Source organism: Hemiscyllium ocellatum, chromosome 8 (assembly GCF_020745735.1).
Source record: "Hemiscyllium ocellatum isolate sHemOce1 chromosome 8, sHemOce1.pat.X.cur, whole genome shotgun sequence".
Taxonomy (NCBI): domain Eukaryota; kingdom Metazoa; phylum Chordata; class Chondrichthyes; order Orectolobiformes; family Hemiscylliidae; genus Hemiscyllium; species Hemiscyllium ocellatum.
In genome coordinates, this window is record NC_083408.1 from 76,777,384 (window position 1) to 76,794,900 (window position 17,517).

Below are 17,517 nucleotides of genomic sequence, written 5' to 3' on the forward strand. Positions count from 1 at the left end.
TTAGGGAGAGAATAGGGCCCCTCAAAGATCAGCAAGGTGGCCTTGGTGTGGAGCCACAGAAAATAGGGAGTTACTAAATGAATATTTTGCATCAGTATTTACTGTGGAAGAGGGTATGAAAGATATAGACTGTAGGGAAATAGATGGTGACATTTTGCAAAATGTCCAGATTACAGAGGAGGAAGTGCAGGATGTCTTGAAACGGTTAAAGGTGGATAAATCCCCAGGACCTGATCAGGTGTACCTGAGAATTCTGTGGGAAGCCAGAGAAGTGATTGCTGGGCCTCTTGCTGAGATATTCGGATCATCGATAGTCATAGATGAGGTGCCGGAAGACTGGAGGTTGGCAAACGTGGTGCCACTGTTTAAGAAGGGTGGTAAAGACAAGCCAGAGAACTATAGACCGGTGAGCCAGACCTCGGTGGTGGGCAAGTTGTTGGAGGGAATCCTGAGGGACAGGATGTACATGTATTTGGAAAGGCAAGGACTGATTAGGGGTAGTCAACATGGCTTTGTGCGTGGAAAATTACGTCTCACAAACTTTTTGAAGAAGTAACAAAGAAGATTGATGAGGGCAGAACAGTACATGTGATCTATATGGACTTCAGTAAGGCATTTGACAAGGTTCCCCATGGGAAATTGACTAGCAAGGTTAGATCTCATGGAATACAGAGAGAACCAGCCATTTGGATACAGAACTGGCTTAAAGGTAGAAGACAGAAGGTGGTAGTGGAGGATTGTTTTTCAGCCTGGAAGCCTGTGACCAGTGGAGTGCCACAAGGATTGGTGCTGGGTCCTCTATTTTTTGTCATTTACGTAAATGATTTGGATGCGAGCATAAGAGGTACAGTTAGTAAGTTTGTAAATGACACCAAAATTGGAGGTGTAGTGGACAGTGAAGAGGGTTACCTCAAATTACAATAGGATCTGGACCAGATGGGACAATGGGCTGAGAAGTGGCAGATGGAGTTTAATTCAGATAAATGAGAGGTGCTGCATTTTGGGAAAGCAATATCTTAGCAGGACTTATACACTTAATGGTAAGGTCCTAGGTAGTATTGCTGAACAAAGAGACCTTGGAGTGCAGGTTCATAGCTCCTTGAAAGTGGAGTCACAGGTAGATAAGATAGTGAAGAAGGCGTTTGGTATGCTTTTCTTTATTGGTCAGAGTATTGAGTACAGGAGTTGGGAGGTCATGTTGCAGCTGTACAGGACATTGGTTAGGTCACTGTTGGAATATTGTGTGCAATTCTGGTCTCCTTCCTATTGGAAAGATGTTGTGAAACTTGAAAGGGTTCAGAAAAGATTTACAAGGTTGTTGCCAGAGTTGAAGGATTTGAGCTACAGGGAGAGGTTGAACATGCTGGGGCTATTTTCCCTGGAGCATCGGAGGCTGAGGGGTGACCTTATAGAGGTTTACAAAATTATGAGGGGCATGGATAGGATAAATAGACAAAGTCTTTTCCCTGGGGTCGGGGAGTCCAGGACTAGAGGGCATAGGGTTATGGTGAGAGGGGAAAGATATAAAAGAGACATAACGGGCAACTTTTTCACGCAGAGGGTGGTACGTGTATGGAATGAGCTGCCAGAGGATGTGGTGGAGGCTGGTACAATTGCAACATTTAAGAGGCATTTGGATGGATATATGAATAGGAAGGGTTTGAAGGGATATGAGCCAGGTGCTGACAGGTGGGACTAGATTGGGTTGGAATATCTGGTCGGCATGGACGGGTTGGACCGAAGGGTCTGTTTCCATGCTGTACGTCTCTATGACTCAATCACACTACAGAGACCTTGGTAGCTATGTTCCTGCTGTCAAAAGGGAATCAACATATAGTTTCCAGTTAAAAGCAAAGTCTTGAGTTTATTGTTTGACGTTGGGATGAATGTGAGGTCATTTTGTAGTTTAATGTTCAGCTGGAAATTTGTGACTTGAGACCACTTAAGGATGACATCTTCCTGGGGGAAAGGGTGGGGGCTCTTGTGGCATGATGGTAATGTCCCTACCTCTGGATTGGGAGGCCCAGTTTAAGTCCCACTTGCTCCAGATCTGAGCAGGTTGATTACGAAAATAGGACTTTTTAAAAACGTCAATATAAATTGTGGCAAGTAAACAGCTTTGTTTGAGGTCACAGGTCTTGGCCTGAATTGGCTTCGCCTTTTAACTTAAAGTGCTTAAAAGAGAAACAGCCACATTCTTTTAAATATGTAACAATCTTCTTTTGAAATTAGGTTTTGTAATATAGTTTTGAATGTAGTTCTTGTGACTTGTGTTTCCTAAATACTTTGCAATGATACCTTCCTTTTTTCAGTTCAAAAAGGTTATTATACACCTGCAGAACAGATGGGTACCACCCACGCCCTTCACCACTTCCAAGACATTCGTTTCCCCGGCTCCAATGCCGCCTCTTCACCATGAACATCCATTCCCTGTACATATCCATTTGCCACGACGAAGGCCTCCAAGCCCCCCATTTCTTCCTGTTACTCCAACCCAACCAATAATCTTCCAATGACACCTTCATCCGCCTGGCTGAGCTGGTCCTCACCTTAACAACTTCTGCTTCCAATCCTCCCACTTCCATCAAACCAAACAGATAATCCTGCCTCTTTGTTGGCTACATGGAACAGTCCATCTTCCACAGCTACACAGGCACACCCCGAACCTGTTACTCCGCTACATCGATGACTGTACTGGTGCTACCTCGTGCTCCCATGAGGAGGTTGAACAGTTTATCAACTTCATTAAGACCTTTCTCCTGACCTCAAATTCACCTGGATCATCTTGGACACCTCCCTCCCCTTCCTGGACCTCTCCATCTCCAGCAATCGACCAATTATGGACATCTACTCAAGTCCATCGAATCCTACGGCTACCTGGACTACACCTTCTCCCACCCTATCTCCTGTACAAACGCCATCTATTATTCTCAATTCCTCTGCCTCCGTCGCATGTGTTCCCAGGATGACCATTTCTACCTTAGAAAATTCCAGATAACCTTCTTCAAAGACCGCAATTTCACCCCCATGTGGTCAATGGTGCCCTCCAGCGCATATCCTCCACTTCTCACACTTCCACCCTCAAACCCCATCCCTCCCAACACAACAAGGACAGAACGCCCCTCTTCCTCACCTTCCACCCCACAACCTCTGTATACATCACATCATCCTCCGCCACTTCTGCCACCTACAAATGGACCCCACCATCAGAGATATATTTCACTCTGCACCCCTACTATCATTCCAAAGAGACCATTCTCCCCGCTACTCCCTCGTCAATAGACAATAGGTGCAGGAGTAGGCCATTCTGCCCTTCAAGCCTGCACCACCATTCAATATGATCATGGCTGATCATCCTTAATCAGTATCCTGTTCCTGCCCTATCTCCATAACCCTTGATTCCACTATCCTTGAGAGCTCTATCCAACTCTTTCTTAAATGAATCCAGAGACTGGGCCTCCACTGCCCTCTGGGGCAGAGCATTCCACACAGCCGCCACTCTCTGGGTGAAGAAGTTTCTCCTCATCTCTGTCCTAAAAGGTCTACCCCGTATTTTTAAGCTGTGTTCTCTGGTTCGGCACTCACCCATCAGCGGAAACATGTTTCCTGCCTCCAGAGTGTCCAATCCTTTAATAATCTTATATGTGTCAATCAGATCCCCTCTCAGTTTTCTGAACTCAAGGGTATACAAGCCCGCCATTCCAGGAATTGACCTCGTGAACCTACGCTGCACTCCCTCAATAGTCAGATCCACGCTCTCCCTCCAAGATCAGTCCCACTCCCGGCACCTTCCCCTTCCACCGCAGGAAGTGCAAAACCTGTGCCCACACCTCCCCCGTCACCTTCGTCCAAGGCCCCCAAGGATCCTTCCATATCTGACACATTATTTACTTTAACCTCCACCAATGTCATCTACTGTATTCTTTGCATCCGATGTGGTCTCCTCTGCATCGAGGAGATAGGACACCAACTTGCGGATCATTTTAGAGAACACCTCTAGGACACCTGCACCAACCAACCCCACCACCCTGTGGCTGAACACTTCAACTTCCTCTCCTATTCCACCAAGGCTATGCAAGTCCTGGGCCTCCTCCATCACCAAACATTTACCACCTGATGTCTGGAGGAAGAACGACTCATATTCTGCCTTGAGACCCTGCAACCACACGAGATCATTGTGGATTTCATCAGTTTCCACATTTCCCCTCCACCCACATTATCCCAATCCCAAACCTCCAACTCAGTACCACCCTCTTGACCTGTCCATCAACTTTCCCATCTATCCGCCCCACCCTTCTCTCTGACCTATCACCTTCTTCCCAATCTTCATCTACCTATCCCATTCTCAGCTACCTTCCCCATTGCACCACCCCCTCCCATTTATCTCTCAGCCTCCAGGCCACAATCCTGATGATGGGCTTATGCCAGAAACATTGATTCTCCTGCTCCTTGGATGCTGCCTGACCTGCTGTGCTTTTCTAGCACCACACTTTCGACTCTGATCTCCAACATCTGCAATCCTCACTTTCTCCCAGGAGAGATTTGAAATCAAATTCTGGCTCAGAGGTAAGGATACTACCACCATGTTTTTCTTATATTATTGCTTCAGTTAGCTATATAGCGATTTCCTTTTAGACAATCTAGGCTGTACAAATGCAGTGCAATAAATTTGATTCTTGGAACATATCTAATACAGTCCAGTAAGAATTCTCCTAAAGCCTGTGCCCCCATCTATTTCTGGAAAAATATAAACTGTAAAAGAGATAGTACTGTCCTTTTGAAAGGTTAGTGACACCTTAGGGAACTTGCCAGAAAATAACAGGAAATTATGTGAGTTTGGTGATAAAAAAAGAGCTATTGGTCATAGACTGCCTTGCCAAACTGAGACTAATCATATGCTGTTCATGCAACTGCAAGCCAATCAGAGTTCAGGGCTGGGATGCCACTGACTATGTGCAGAGGTAGTGACTAGCAAGGATTAATATGCAGTAACATTTAGCAGCTAGGTGCAAAACAAGAAGTAAAGAAGAAAAACAGACTTCAATCAACAGAATACAAGAAGCAACAAGGAGCCAGGTGTCACGAGCTGGTGCTCTCTAAATGGACCAACTAATTCCACAGGTTTTATTAAGTATAATTCTTCCATATCTTGCATGATAAACTTGATAACTTCTGTAAAATGTGGAAGTGTATGTCAAGGTGATTTTGTAACTAGTCAGAGCTAAAAGATCCTTCTATAATTAAGGTTAAAGTGAACACTCCACATCTTACCATGCCTCTAGATCCCCTAGAGCCTTCATTAAATGAAAATGGAATCAATTCTAACTTGCCTGTAACCACCAAAAGACCACCAGGTAGCTGCCATTATACTTTTGTTCTGTACTGGTCAACTTCCTGAGATTCTCATTCCTCAAAACAAAATAAGTGAATGTCTCCTTGAATCATAGAATCCTACAGTGCAGCAGATCAAGACTACCCTCTCAAATGGTGGAAAACACTTGTAAGGAACCCAAACAATGATCACAGCGAAATGTACAATGGTTACAATCCCAGCTGATGTTGTTTCTGGGCAATTTTGTTCCCAAACTGAAATGTGGTTTGATAGATCTCTTTTCAAATTAAGGGAGATGGGTTCACATTGATACAGAAGTATGCAATGTGGCAGATCTAACTTCAAAAATTGAACAGAAGCTTATCACACAAAAGCAATGAAAACTGATGAGAGATAGTCAACATGGCTTTGTATGTGGGAAATCATGTTTCACTAACTTGATTGAATTGAATTTATTGTCACGTGTACTGAGGCACAGTGAAAAGCTTTGTCTTGTAAGCAATACAGGCAGATCACATAGTTATATTGCATAGATAAGCAAATAATAGGTAAACAGTGGCAAAAACCCAAAACACAGGTACAGCCGAATGTTAAGAATTTGAGTCCATTCAGTATTCTAACAACAGTGGGGTAGAAACTGTTACAAAACCGGCTGATGGGTGTGTTCAGGCTTCTCTATCTTCTCCCCAATGGTAGAGGTTGTAGAAAAGCATTGCCAGGTTGGGATGTATCTTTGAGAATGCTGGCGGCCTTTTCTTGACAGCAGGCCTGGTAGTTGGATTCTATAGATGGGAGGTTGGTCTTTGTGATTGTCCGGGCCAAGTTTACCACTGTCTGTAATTGTCTCCAATCTTGAATGGTTCAGATGCCATACCAGGTAGTGATACATTGAGACAGAATGCTCTTGATGGCGCAACTGTGAAAGTTGGCAAGCGTATTCACCATCATGACAAATTTTCTCAGCTGCCCGAGGAAGAAGAGACGTTGTTGGGTCTTTGTAACCAGTGCATCCACCTGAAGAATCCAAGAAAGTTTGTTGTGGATGGCCACACCCAGGACCTTGATTCTCTGCACTCGTTTTACCTCTGTGCTGTTAATGTGTAGAGGGACATAAGGAACATCTGGCCGAAAGTCAATAATGAGTGCCTTGATTTTGCTGGAATTGAGAGCTAGGTTGTTGTTGCTATCTGAGATTCAACCGACTATGGTGGTGTCATCAGCGAACTTGTAAATGGCATTAGTCTGGTATTTGGCGACGCAATCATGGGTATACAGTGAGTACGGTATGCACCCCTGGGGGACTCCAGTGTTGAGTGTTAGTGAAGATATATCTTCACTGATTGTGGCCTGTGGGTCAGGAAACTGAGGATCCAGTTGCAGAGAGTGGGCTTAGTCCGAGATCACTAAGTTAAGTAATCAGTCTGGAGGGGATAATAGTTTTGAAGCCTGAACTGTAGTCAATGAGTAGGATTTTTGCGTAGCTGTTCTTGGTGTCAAGATGTTCTAGGGAGTAGTGAAGGGCAAGTGATGTGGCATCTGACGTGGATTTTTGGTTTGATGGGAAAATTGGGTTTTTGAAGAAATAATGACTAGGTTTTAAGGCAGAGCAGTGGGCATGCTCTATATGGACTTCAGTAAGGTGTTCTACAGAAGGTTCCTCATGGTAGACTGGTTGGTAGGTTAGATCACATGGAATACAGGGAGAACCAGCCATTTGGATACAGAACTGTCTCGAAGGTAGGAGTTTAGAGGGTTGTGGTAGAGACTTGCTTTTCAGCCTGGGGACCTATGACCAGCAGTTGTCACAAGGATCGGTGCTGGGTCCACTGCTTTTGTCATTTTATATGAATGTTTTGGTTGCGAACGTATGAGGTATGATTAGTAAGTTTGCAGCGGACACCAAAATTGGAGGTGTAATGGGCAGTGAAGAAGATTACTTCAGAATGCAATGGGCCCTTGATCAAATGGGCCATTGGGTTGAGGAATGGTAGATGGGGTTTTAGTTTAGATAAATGTAAGGTGCTGCATTTTGGAAAGGGAAATCAGGGCAGAATTTATACACTTAATGGTAAGGTAGTGGGGAGTGTTGCTGAACAGAGATCTTGCAGTGCAGGTTCATAGTTCCTTGAAAGTATAGTTGCAACTAGACAGATAGTGGAAAAGTGTTTGTCTTTATTGGTCAGTATATTGATTATAGGAGTTGGGAGGTCAGATTGAGGCTATACAGGGCATTGGTTAGGTCAGTTTTGGAATACTATGTTCAATTTTGGTTTCCCTGTTATAGGAAGGATATTTTGAAACTTGAAAGGGTTCAGAAAAAAATTACAAAGATGTTGGCAGGGTTGAAGTCTTTGAGCTTTTGGAAGAGGCTGAATAGGCTGGGGCTATCTTTCCTAGAGATTGAGGCTGAGGGGTAACCATATAGAAGTTTATAAAATCATGAGGGCACTTCTGAGAAGGATTCTGGAAGGACTCTGTGCCAAACATCTCTATGACTTTATGATGCATCTCAGTCAGTGTGACTGGGGAGGGGAGTGAAGAGCTGGTGTTAGTGAACCATGCAAGGGCTTCCAACAAAGAGGGTGCTGCTGAAAACGATTCTGGGAAGAGTCACCTCAGTCACTGTCCAGGAGTGAATAAAAGTAAGGCAACTTATAGTAGATGGCAATTTTTGGAGCAGCCATTTTCAGAAGGGCAGCTTTGTGGTTGAACTGCTGCTGGAGGTTTAAATGTAGGCTTAAGAGAATACCTGGCTTCGGTGACAAAAGGTAAGGGAGAAGTAAAGGACGTTTAACTGTGAAGTCACAGGCAGCAGATAAGTGAGTGACTGGTGAGTAGTTTTCCTTCTCTTATTTTCTCTCCGTTTTGCTACTGTTGTTAACTTAAGGGTTAAGTCATGGCACGAGAGTCCAGACCCATGTCATGCTCCTCCTGTGTGATGTGGGAATTCAGGGACTATTCTGATGACTCAGACTCCTTCACGTGCAGGAAGTGAGCCCAGCTGCAGCTCCTGTCTGACCACTTGACAGATCTGGAGCTGCAGCTGCAGCTGGATTAACTTTGGAGCATGCGCGAGGCTGAGGGAATCATGGATAGCATGTTCAGTAACTTGGTCACACCACAGATAAAAATGACTGAACAATGTAGGGAATGGGTGACCAACAGACAGCGAAAGGTTAAGAAGGCAGTGTTTTGGATACTGTTGGGTAGAATGGCTCAGCAGGGGAGGGTGGCAGTGGCCAAGTTCATGGCACTGTGGCTGGCTCTGATGCATAGGAGGGCAGGAAAAAAGTGGCAGAGCTATATGGATAGGTTTTCTGTGTCCCCACATGAGTGCAGGATGGTCTATTGCCACCCTGGTGCAAGGGTCAAGGATTTCTCAGACCAGCTGCAGGACATCCTAGGGCTTGTGGACAGAAGTGGACGTGGAGAATATGGAGGTAGTAGGAAAACAGCCAGCTGTTGTGGTGCATTTAGTCACCAAGTACATATGCGAGGGGAAAAAAAAACAGGATGATGTCCTACAAGCTGAATTTAAGGAGTTCGGAGTTAACCCAAAAAGTAAGACCTCAATAGGTAGTAATCTCGGGTTTGCTACCAGTGCCACATGCTAGCCAGGGGTGGAATGGCAAGATAGCTAAGATGAATATATGACTTGAAGGATGTGCAAGGAGGGGTGGGGGTGTGTGGTGGAGTCAAATTCTTGGGACATTGGAAACTGCTCTGGGGAAGTGGGACCAGTACAGACAGGACAGTCTTCTTCTTGGCAGGACTGGAACCAATGTCCTGGGGGAGGTGTTTGTTAGTGTTGTTGGGAAAGGTTTAAACTAATATGACAGGACCACAGAAACCACTGCAGGAAATTGGAAGGAAGTAAAATGGGAACAGAAACAAAGGACAGTAAGGGGAAGTGAAACTGAAGGCAGAGAAACTAAAGACAAAAATCAAAAAGGGCCATATTTCACAATGACTCCTAAACAACAATAAATATCAAAATAATGATTCCAAAGGTTCTGTGTCTCAATGCGAGGAGGAGTTGTAATAAGGTGGATGAATTAATTGTGCAAACAGTTATTAATGGATATGATGTAATTGGGATCACAAAGACCTGGCTCCAGGGTGACCAAGGATGGGAACTCAACTTCCAGGGTGGTTCAATTTTCAGGAAAGACATACAGACAGGAAAGGGAGGTGGGGTAGCATTCCTGGTTACGGAGGAGATTAACACAATATTAAGGGAGGACATTAGCCTGGTTGATGTGGAATCTGTATGGGTGGCGCTGCGGAACACCAAAGGAAAAAAGACATTAGTAGGAGTAGTGTACAGATCACCAAACGGTAGCTGTAATATTAGGGACTGTATCAAACAGGGAATTAGAGATGCTGCAGTAAGGGTAGTTATTATGGATGACTTCAATCTACGTATTGATTAGACGACCAAACTGATAGCAATCCGATGGAGGAGGATTTCCTGGAATGTATTAAGGATGGTTTCCTAGACCAATTTTTTGAGGAACCAATTGGAGAGCAAGCCATCCTAGACAGAGTATTATGTAATGAAAGAAAATTAGTTAGCAACATTGTGGTGCGAGATCCTTTGGAGAAGAGTGACTGTAGTATGGTCGAATTTTTCATTAAAATGCAGAGTGACACAATTAAATCAGAAACTAGGGTCCTAAACTTAAAGAAAGCTAACTTTGATATTTTGAGGCATATATTGGTTATGATAAACTTGTCAAGGATACTTAAGAGGTCTATGGTGGATAGGCAATGGCACACACTTAAAGAACACACGGGTGAACTTCATCAATTGTACATCCCTGTCAGGTGTAACAGTAAATTAGGGAAGGTGGCTTAACTGTGGCTAACAAGGGAAATCAGGAGCAGTGTTAGACCAAAGAAGAGGCATATAATTTGGCCAGCAAACCTGAAGACTGGGAGAAATTTAAAATTCAGCAGAGGAGGACAAATGGTTTAATTCAGAAAGAGAAAATAAAATATGAAAGTAAGCTTGTGGAAAGCACTAAAACTGACTGCAAAAACTTCTACAGATATGTGAAGAGATAGACTGGTAAAGACAAATGTAGGTCCCTTGCTATTAGAATAAGGTGAATTCATATTGGACAACAAAGAAATGGCAGACCAATTGGACAAATATATTTTAGATCTGTCTTCACTAAGGAGGACTTAAATAACCTTCAGTAAATGCCAAGGGATGGAGGATCAAGCTTGAAAGAGGAACTGAAAGGAATCCTTATTAGTCAGGAAATGGTATTGGGAGAAATTGATGGATTAAAACCTGATAAGTCCTCAGGGCCTGATGCTTTGCATCCCAGAATATTTAAGGAAGTGGCCTGAGAAATAGCGGATGCATTGATGATCATTTGCCAGCATTCTGTAGTCTCTAGAAGAGTTCCAATTGACTGGAGGGTAGCTAATGTAACTCCACTCTGTGAAAAAAAAGAGGAGAGAGATAATGGGGTGGTTAGCCTGACATTGGTGGTGGGGAAAATACTGGAGTCAAATCATTAAGGATGTAATAACTGACCATTTGAAAAGTGGTAACCGAATCAGTCCTAGCCAGCATGGATTCACTAAAGGGATATCATGCTTGACAAATCTTATGGAATTTTTTGAGGATGTAACCAATGGAATAGACAATGGTAAATCAGTAGATGTTGTTTATCTGGACTTTTGAAAGGCTCTTAACAAGATCCCACACAAGAAATTAGTCATAAAAATTAAAATTCATGGTATCGGAGGTAATGTATTGTTATGGATAGAGAACTGGCTGACAGACAGGAAGCAGGGAGTTGGAATAAATGGATCCTTTTCAAAGTAGCAGGCAGTGATGAGTAGGGTGCTCCAGGGTTCAGTGCTGGGACCTCTGCTATTCACAATATATGTTAAGGATTTGGATGAAGGAATTGAATGCCATATCTCCAAATTTGCAAATGATACTAAAATGGGTATCATTTTAGGAGCATGCTAAGAAGTTGGAAGGTGCTTGGACAGGTTGGCCGAGTGGGCAAATACTTGGCAAATGCAATATAATGTGGATAAATGTGAGATTATCCACTTGAGTCACAAAAAACAGGCAGGCGGATTATTTTCTGAATGATGGCAGTTTAGGAGAGGGTGAGGTACAATGAGACCTGGGTATCATGGTGGAACAGTCACTGAAGGTTGGTATGTAGGTGCAGCAGGCAATGGGAAAAGCTAATGGCATGCTGTCCTTCATAGTGAGAGGATTTGGGTATTGGAGTAAGGATGTCTTGCTGCAGTTATACAGGGCCTGGGTGAGGCCACACCTTCAGTATTGTGTGCAGTTTTGAGTCTTCCAGTTTGAGGAAGGACATTCTTGCTGTTGAGTGAGTCCAGCAAAGGTTCACCAGACTGATTCCTGGGATGGTGGGACTGACAAATGATGAAAGACTGGATCAACTGGGTTTGTATTCGCTAGAATTCAGAAGATTGTGAGGAGAGCACATAGAAACATACAAAATCCTGATGGGACTGGACAGGCTGGGTGCAGGAAGTATGTTCCCAATGTTGAGGAAGTCGTGAACAAGGGATCACATTCTAAGAATAAGTAGTAAGACATTCAGGACTGAGATGAGGATGAATTTCTTCATTCAGAGTTGTGAACCTGTGGAATTCTATCCCACAAGATGCTGTTGGGGCCAGTTCATTGGATATATTCAAGAGGGAGCTGGGTGTGGCCTTTGCGGCTATAGGGAGAGGGCAGGAATGAGATACTAAGATTGCATGATCAGCCATAATTGTATTGAATGATGGCTTGAAGGGCTGAATGGCCTACTCATGCACCTATTTTCTATGTTTCTGTGAGGAGCATAGATAAGATGAATAGCCAAGGACTTTTTCCTGGGGTAGGGGAGTCCAAAATTAGAGAGCATAGGTTTAATGTGAGGGGAAAAAATTAGAAGCAACCTACAGGACAACTCTCTCATGGAGAGGATGGTTGTGTGTATGAAATGAGCTGCCAGAGGAAGTGGCAGAGGCTGGTACAATTACAACATTTAAAAAGCATCTGGACCGGTATATGAATAGGAAGGTCTGAGGGATATGCTGGCAAATGGATTAATTTAGGATATCTGGTCAGCATGGATGAGTTGGATCATAGGGTCTGTTTCCATGCTGTACATCTCTATGACTCTATTTACATCTAACACAATTTTAAGGACCATTATGTAACATAACACCATTATGTTACAGTGCTCAAACACCAGAGAGAATCCATTCTCTTACATTAATAGGCCTGTTTCTTTCCATTCCTTGAAAGTTGTGTAGCTTTCATTTGTCATATCTGCACCTAGGCTTTCCCACCTTCAAATAATCCCTCCTGGTTCTAAACAAATACTTCTGGTCTGGAGATTTCAAATAAAACTCAGGTAACCCATTTCCTAACTTTTTTGAACTAACTAATTTCTCTAGGAGAAACTATTTCACACATCTAACTTCAACAAGGACTTCTGCACATTTAAAACAAAAGCTTTCTATACCATGGGATTTTCCCCTAAGCAAAATAAAAACTCTGATCCTTTTAAACTGAAAGCAAGCTAATACTTCTCAATGTTTACTGTTTGCACTTGTAAAACTGTCCCAATGCAAACAAATTTCCATTATCAACCAGAGACTGTCTCATACTGCTTTTAAAAAATCATGGCTCCAGAAATATTGACAAGTTAACCATTCCAGTCTCTTGCAAACAGATCAAAACCCACATGTTGTTAGTTCAAACTCTAACACAAACTCTAACACAAACTCTAACACAAACTCTAACACAAACTCTAACACAAACTCTAACACGACATCACATATTACAGCTGAAAATTTGTTGCTGGTTAAAGCACAGCAGGTTAGGCAGCATCTCAGGAATAGGGAATTCGACGTTTTGAGCATAAGCCCTTCATCAGGATTCCTGATGAAGGGCTTATGCTCGAAACGTCGAATTCCCTATTCCTGAGATGCTGCCTAACCTGCTGTGCTTTAACCAGCAACACATTTTCAGCTGTGATCTCCAGCATCTGCAGACCTCATTTTTTAATCACATATTACATCCAACCAAAGAAGAATGATAATGTATCATGTAGAGGCATAAAGACACATTTTCAGCACTCGTCAAAAGTAATCTACCTTCATGTTGGGAATTGTCGCAATGTAATATCTTGGGGAAGGAGGGACGATTTGGGAACTGATACAAATGAGTTGATATTATGTAATAATGAGATGTAAGTGCCTGAAATAAGAGCATTACTACTCATTAACAAGATTCAAAACTCATTGGTTATATTCCAAAGGGAAATCGGAAATATTTTACTTCATATCTAGAATCTGATTTTTCTATTTTCACTGAAGTTCTCTAACTTGCTTACCATCGCACATGCTCTCTAAGGGAGCTTAAAATTCTACCCGTGGCTTTAAGAGCTTGGGTCAAAAAGTGATTGATTGGGAATTGGCCCAAAATTAAAAGGAAATAATGTCAGACCGTATTGGATTTAGAATTAAATGGAGTGCCTGGGAGCACAGTTCCTGATTCCAGTTTGCATAGTTATATTAATTTTTAAAATATATAAAATTTGCTTACATTTGTACTTCATGTTGAACTTGCAAAAGCAGTAGAAAGGAAGGAACTTGTCTAAAAAGTACAGAATGAGTTTAGCAAAATGTGAATGGGGTAAATAATGACCAACAAACTTTAACACAAAAATATTAAACACTGCAGAGGAAGGAAAATGGGCACTGTGTACCTTTTATAAAAATGGAATAACCAGGGAAGAAATTGAAAGGAAGTTTAGAAGTCTTTAATAGCTCAATGTTCAACATGTCTCGTAGATGCAGATCAGCCAATCAACACTGCCACTGGACTTGAGCAAAATAGCAGAAACTATGCTGTACCCTGATCACAGAATATCTTGCCCCCTCTTTCCATTTCTGGGTGCGAAGAACCGTGGTAGACATTTAAGCACTGGCAGGAATGCAGAGAAAAGTCACAAGTTGATGCTTGTTGTCAGAGGCCTCATTTAGGAGGAAAAAATATGAATGAGTGATCTTATCAAGGTAAATTAACTAGTAAATCGTTTAGAAAATCCTGAATACAACATTAAATTAAAGTAGGCATAATGGAGAAGTAACTTGTTTATTGTAAGAAACTAAGAACCAATTTGCTATGAGCTCTTTTAGCAATGATGACAAAAACAGTTTCATTGCCAGCTCCTTCCCCCAAATTCTCAGCTTATTCATCATGCACAAATTTAAAATATTATCTGTAAGTTTGTTTGTAATCCAGCAGTGATAGGCAAGAGACATTCCCAATATAGATCTGTACAACTATAATATGTCAGATCATGCAAATTAATATGGTCATAAAGACTTAGTGGTTTAAAATAAATTTCATGCTTATCAATTAAAATTTTTTTTTAAAACAATAATGTGCAGAATGGGAACCTGCTCAACAGCGCTCAGGAGAACATGTCATCAAACAAACTTTATATAATAGGAGAATAAAGGTGTGCTTTGTTATCTGTAACAAGGCAGTTTCAGCTATGTCACATTCCAAAATCATTGGCGTGTATAGACCTGCCACAGGGAATCCCCAGGTAGTTTTCAGAAATTGCAATATGCACATATCCTGATTAGGTAAGTTACAGGAAATTCATAGACAATATCTTCAAACTTCTCACTTCCACTTGTTCAGAATTGGAACTGAGAAGCAGAGGCAGCACTAATATAGGTATGTGAAATAGTAAATGTTTTACAGTAATATTTAATAGAAAATGTAAAAATAATAGATGTGGTATCAAATGTACAGTATACACGTTAATTTAGATAAAGAGGCAAAAGGGGTAGTGTTCAAATTTGGAAAAATGGAAATATAGGTGGCAGAGTTAATGACTGTGAAAACCAATGGGAGCTGCAAAGTTTTATTGATAAACTAGTGGAATGGGTATAGAAAAATAGCAGGGAATAAGGTGTCAATAAATGTGACATGGTGTATTTTATATTGCTTTTATCTTGAATGGGGAAAAGCTGGCTGACTTGGAAGCACAAGAAGTTTGAGAATTCACATTGCTATTAAAAGCAGAATCTCAAAAGTGTAAAACCACAAATGGAACACTGAGTTCATGGCATGAGGTTGAGAATATAAAAGTTGAAATATAGGGTGAATCTTTGTAACAATTATAGTGATGTTACAGTTGGAGTACTGCAGCTTTGGTGAGGCAGCAGATGGAGGCACCATGCAGATTTGTAGGTTGTTGCTGCATATGCAATTTCAAAGAAAAATATGAAAATTGGAACTGTTTTCTTTGAACTGAGGAAATTAATTTATTGATAGATGTTTAAAGTAATGAAATATTTCAATAAATAAGTAAACAAATTATTTCTCATGGTTGAAGCATTGATAATCAGAGAACAATGTTTTAAAATGTGTAGCAAAATCACTCAAGGTGACATGAAAAATAGTTTCACGCAATGAGAATAAGATTTGAAATACACTGCCTTATTAGTTCGATGGTTATTGATTCAATGGTAGCTTCAAAAGGGAATTTGATCAATATTTTAAAGAGAAAAACCATTTTGGGAAATGAGAAAAAGCAGCAAGTGGAACTAACTAGATTGCTGTTAGAGAATCAGCATAGATTTACATAACTGAACAACTTTGTATTGTACATTGCCATTCTATGATTAAGGGGTAATTGATGAAAGTATTTATAACTAATAGAATGCAATTGAAATAGACTATTTCTGCTGATGAATGTGTCCAGAGGGAGGGGGCATAGATATAAGATGATGAGCATGAAAGCTTTATTATTTTTCATCAAGTTTCGTGAGAATACATTACCAGTTTTAGTATGAATAAAGACACCTCTGTCACCAAGTGCAATGTTTCAGGTGTCACAGTTTGAGGATATAGGGTAAGCCATTTAGGATTGAGATGAGATTTCTTCACCCAGAAAATAGTGAGACTGTGGAATTCTGTCATAGAAAGGAGTTGAGGTGACTTTCAAGAAGGAGTTAAACATAGTTCTTTGAGATAAAAGAGTCAAAGGATATAGAAGGAAAGTAGGAACAGGACACCAAATGGGATAATCAGCCATGATCAAAGAGCATATTGAATGACCGAGCAAGCTTGAAGGAACAAATAGCGTACTCCTGTTCCTTTTTATAGGTATCCGCAACATAGTTTTAAGTACAGCAAAAAAAGTAGTTTAGTATTGATAGCTTTAACCTACATTCACTTCTGATTTTTCAACTTAATAAAATAATAATAAAACCAAGAGTTCACCAGTGTTCAGACTCTCACGTCTAGAAATTATAAAATTGCATTTCATTTTCATTCAATATATTGCTATTTCAATAATTTCAGTTGCTTATCTTCATTTTTAAATGCCTTTTGGAAAGAACAGTTAAAAAATGTTGTATTTTTCCAACTTTCTTTTCTCCATGAACATTCAAAATAGGAACAGAAGTAGACTATTCAGCCCCTTGACTCTGCTCCATATTCAAAAAGATGGCTGAACTATTTGTCTCGCATTCCAAACTCTCTCCTACCTCAAATAACATTTGATTTCTTTGTCTTACAAGAATCTACCTTCTTCTGCCTTAAAGATATTTAATGATCCCACCTCACAGCCTTCTGAGGCAGCGTTTCAAAGAGTCACAAACCACAGACAAAAAAAATCCCTTCTACTGTTTTACTATTACCTTTTTGGCATTTTATAACAATGGTCCCTAGTTCTGGACTAACACACAGGAAAACATCCTTTCCATTTCCATCTTTTCAAGACCATTCAGGATATTATACATTTCAATTAAGTCACCTGTCACTGTTCTAAGGTCCAATGGAAACAAGCCCAGTCTGTCCAGCCTCTCTTCAGAAGACAGTCAACTCACTCCAGCCATGAATCTGGTAAACCTCCTGTGAACTACCTCCAATGCATTTATATCCTTATTTCAAAAAGGAGACTGAAATTGTGTTTGTGATGTGACCTACCGATATCCTGTATAACTGTGGTATAATGACCTTACATTTAAATTCAATTAATTTTGCATAAAGGAGAGGATCCAGTTAGCTTTCTTGATGAAGTGTTGTCTCTGCATACCAACCCTTTGCAGCTCATGCACTAGGAGTAAGTGAGGACTGCAGATGCTGGAGATCTGGG

The 17,517-nt window shown here is 41.3% G+C and overlaps 1 protein-coding gene across 4 annotated transcripts in view; it reads left to right on the forward strand.

The window, feature by feature from the left end:
• Positions 1-3,491: 3,491 nt before the first annotated feature.
• LOC132817938 (exocyst complex component 3-like protein 2) overlaps positions 3,492-17,517 on the forward strand; it is a 72,556-nt gene continuing 58,530 nt past the window's right edge. For 3 of the 4 annotated variants that reach the window (XM_060828482.1, XM_060828484.1, XM_060828485.1), the window contains exon 1: positions 15,001-15,086. The gene's annotated coding sequence lies outside the window, so the exon portion shown is untranslated. Of the gene's footprint in view, positions 4,567-15,000; positions 15,087-17,517 lie in introns of those variants that run through there. The other variant, XM_060828483.1, reaches the window with a different exon arrangement.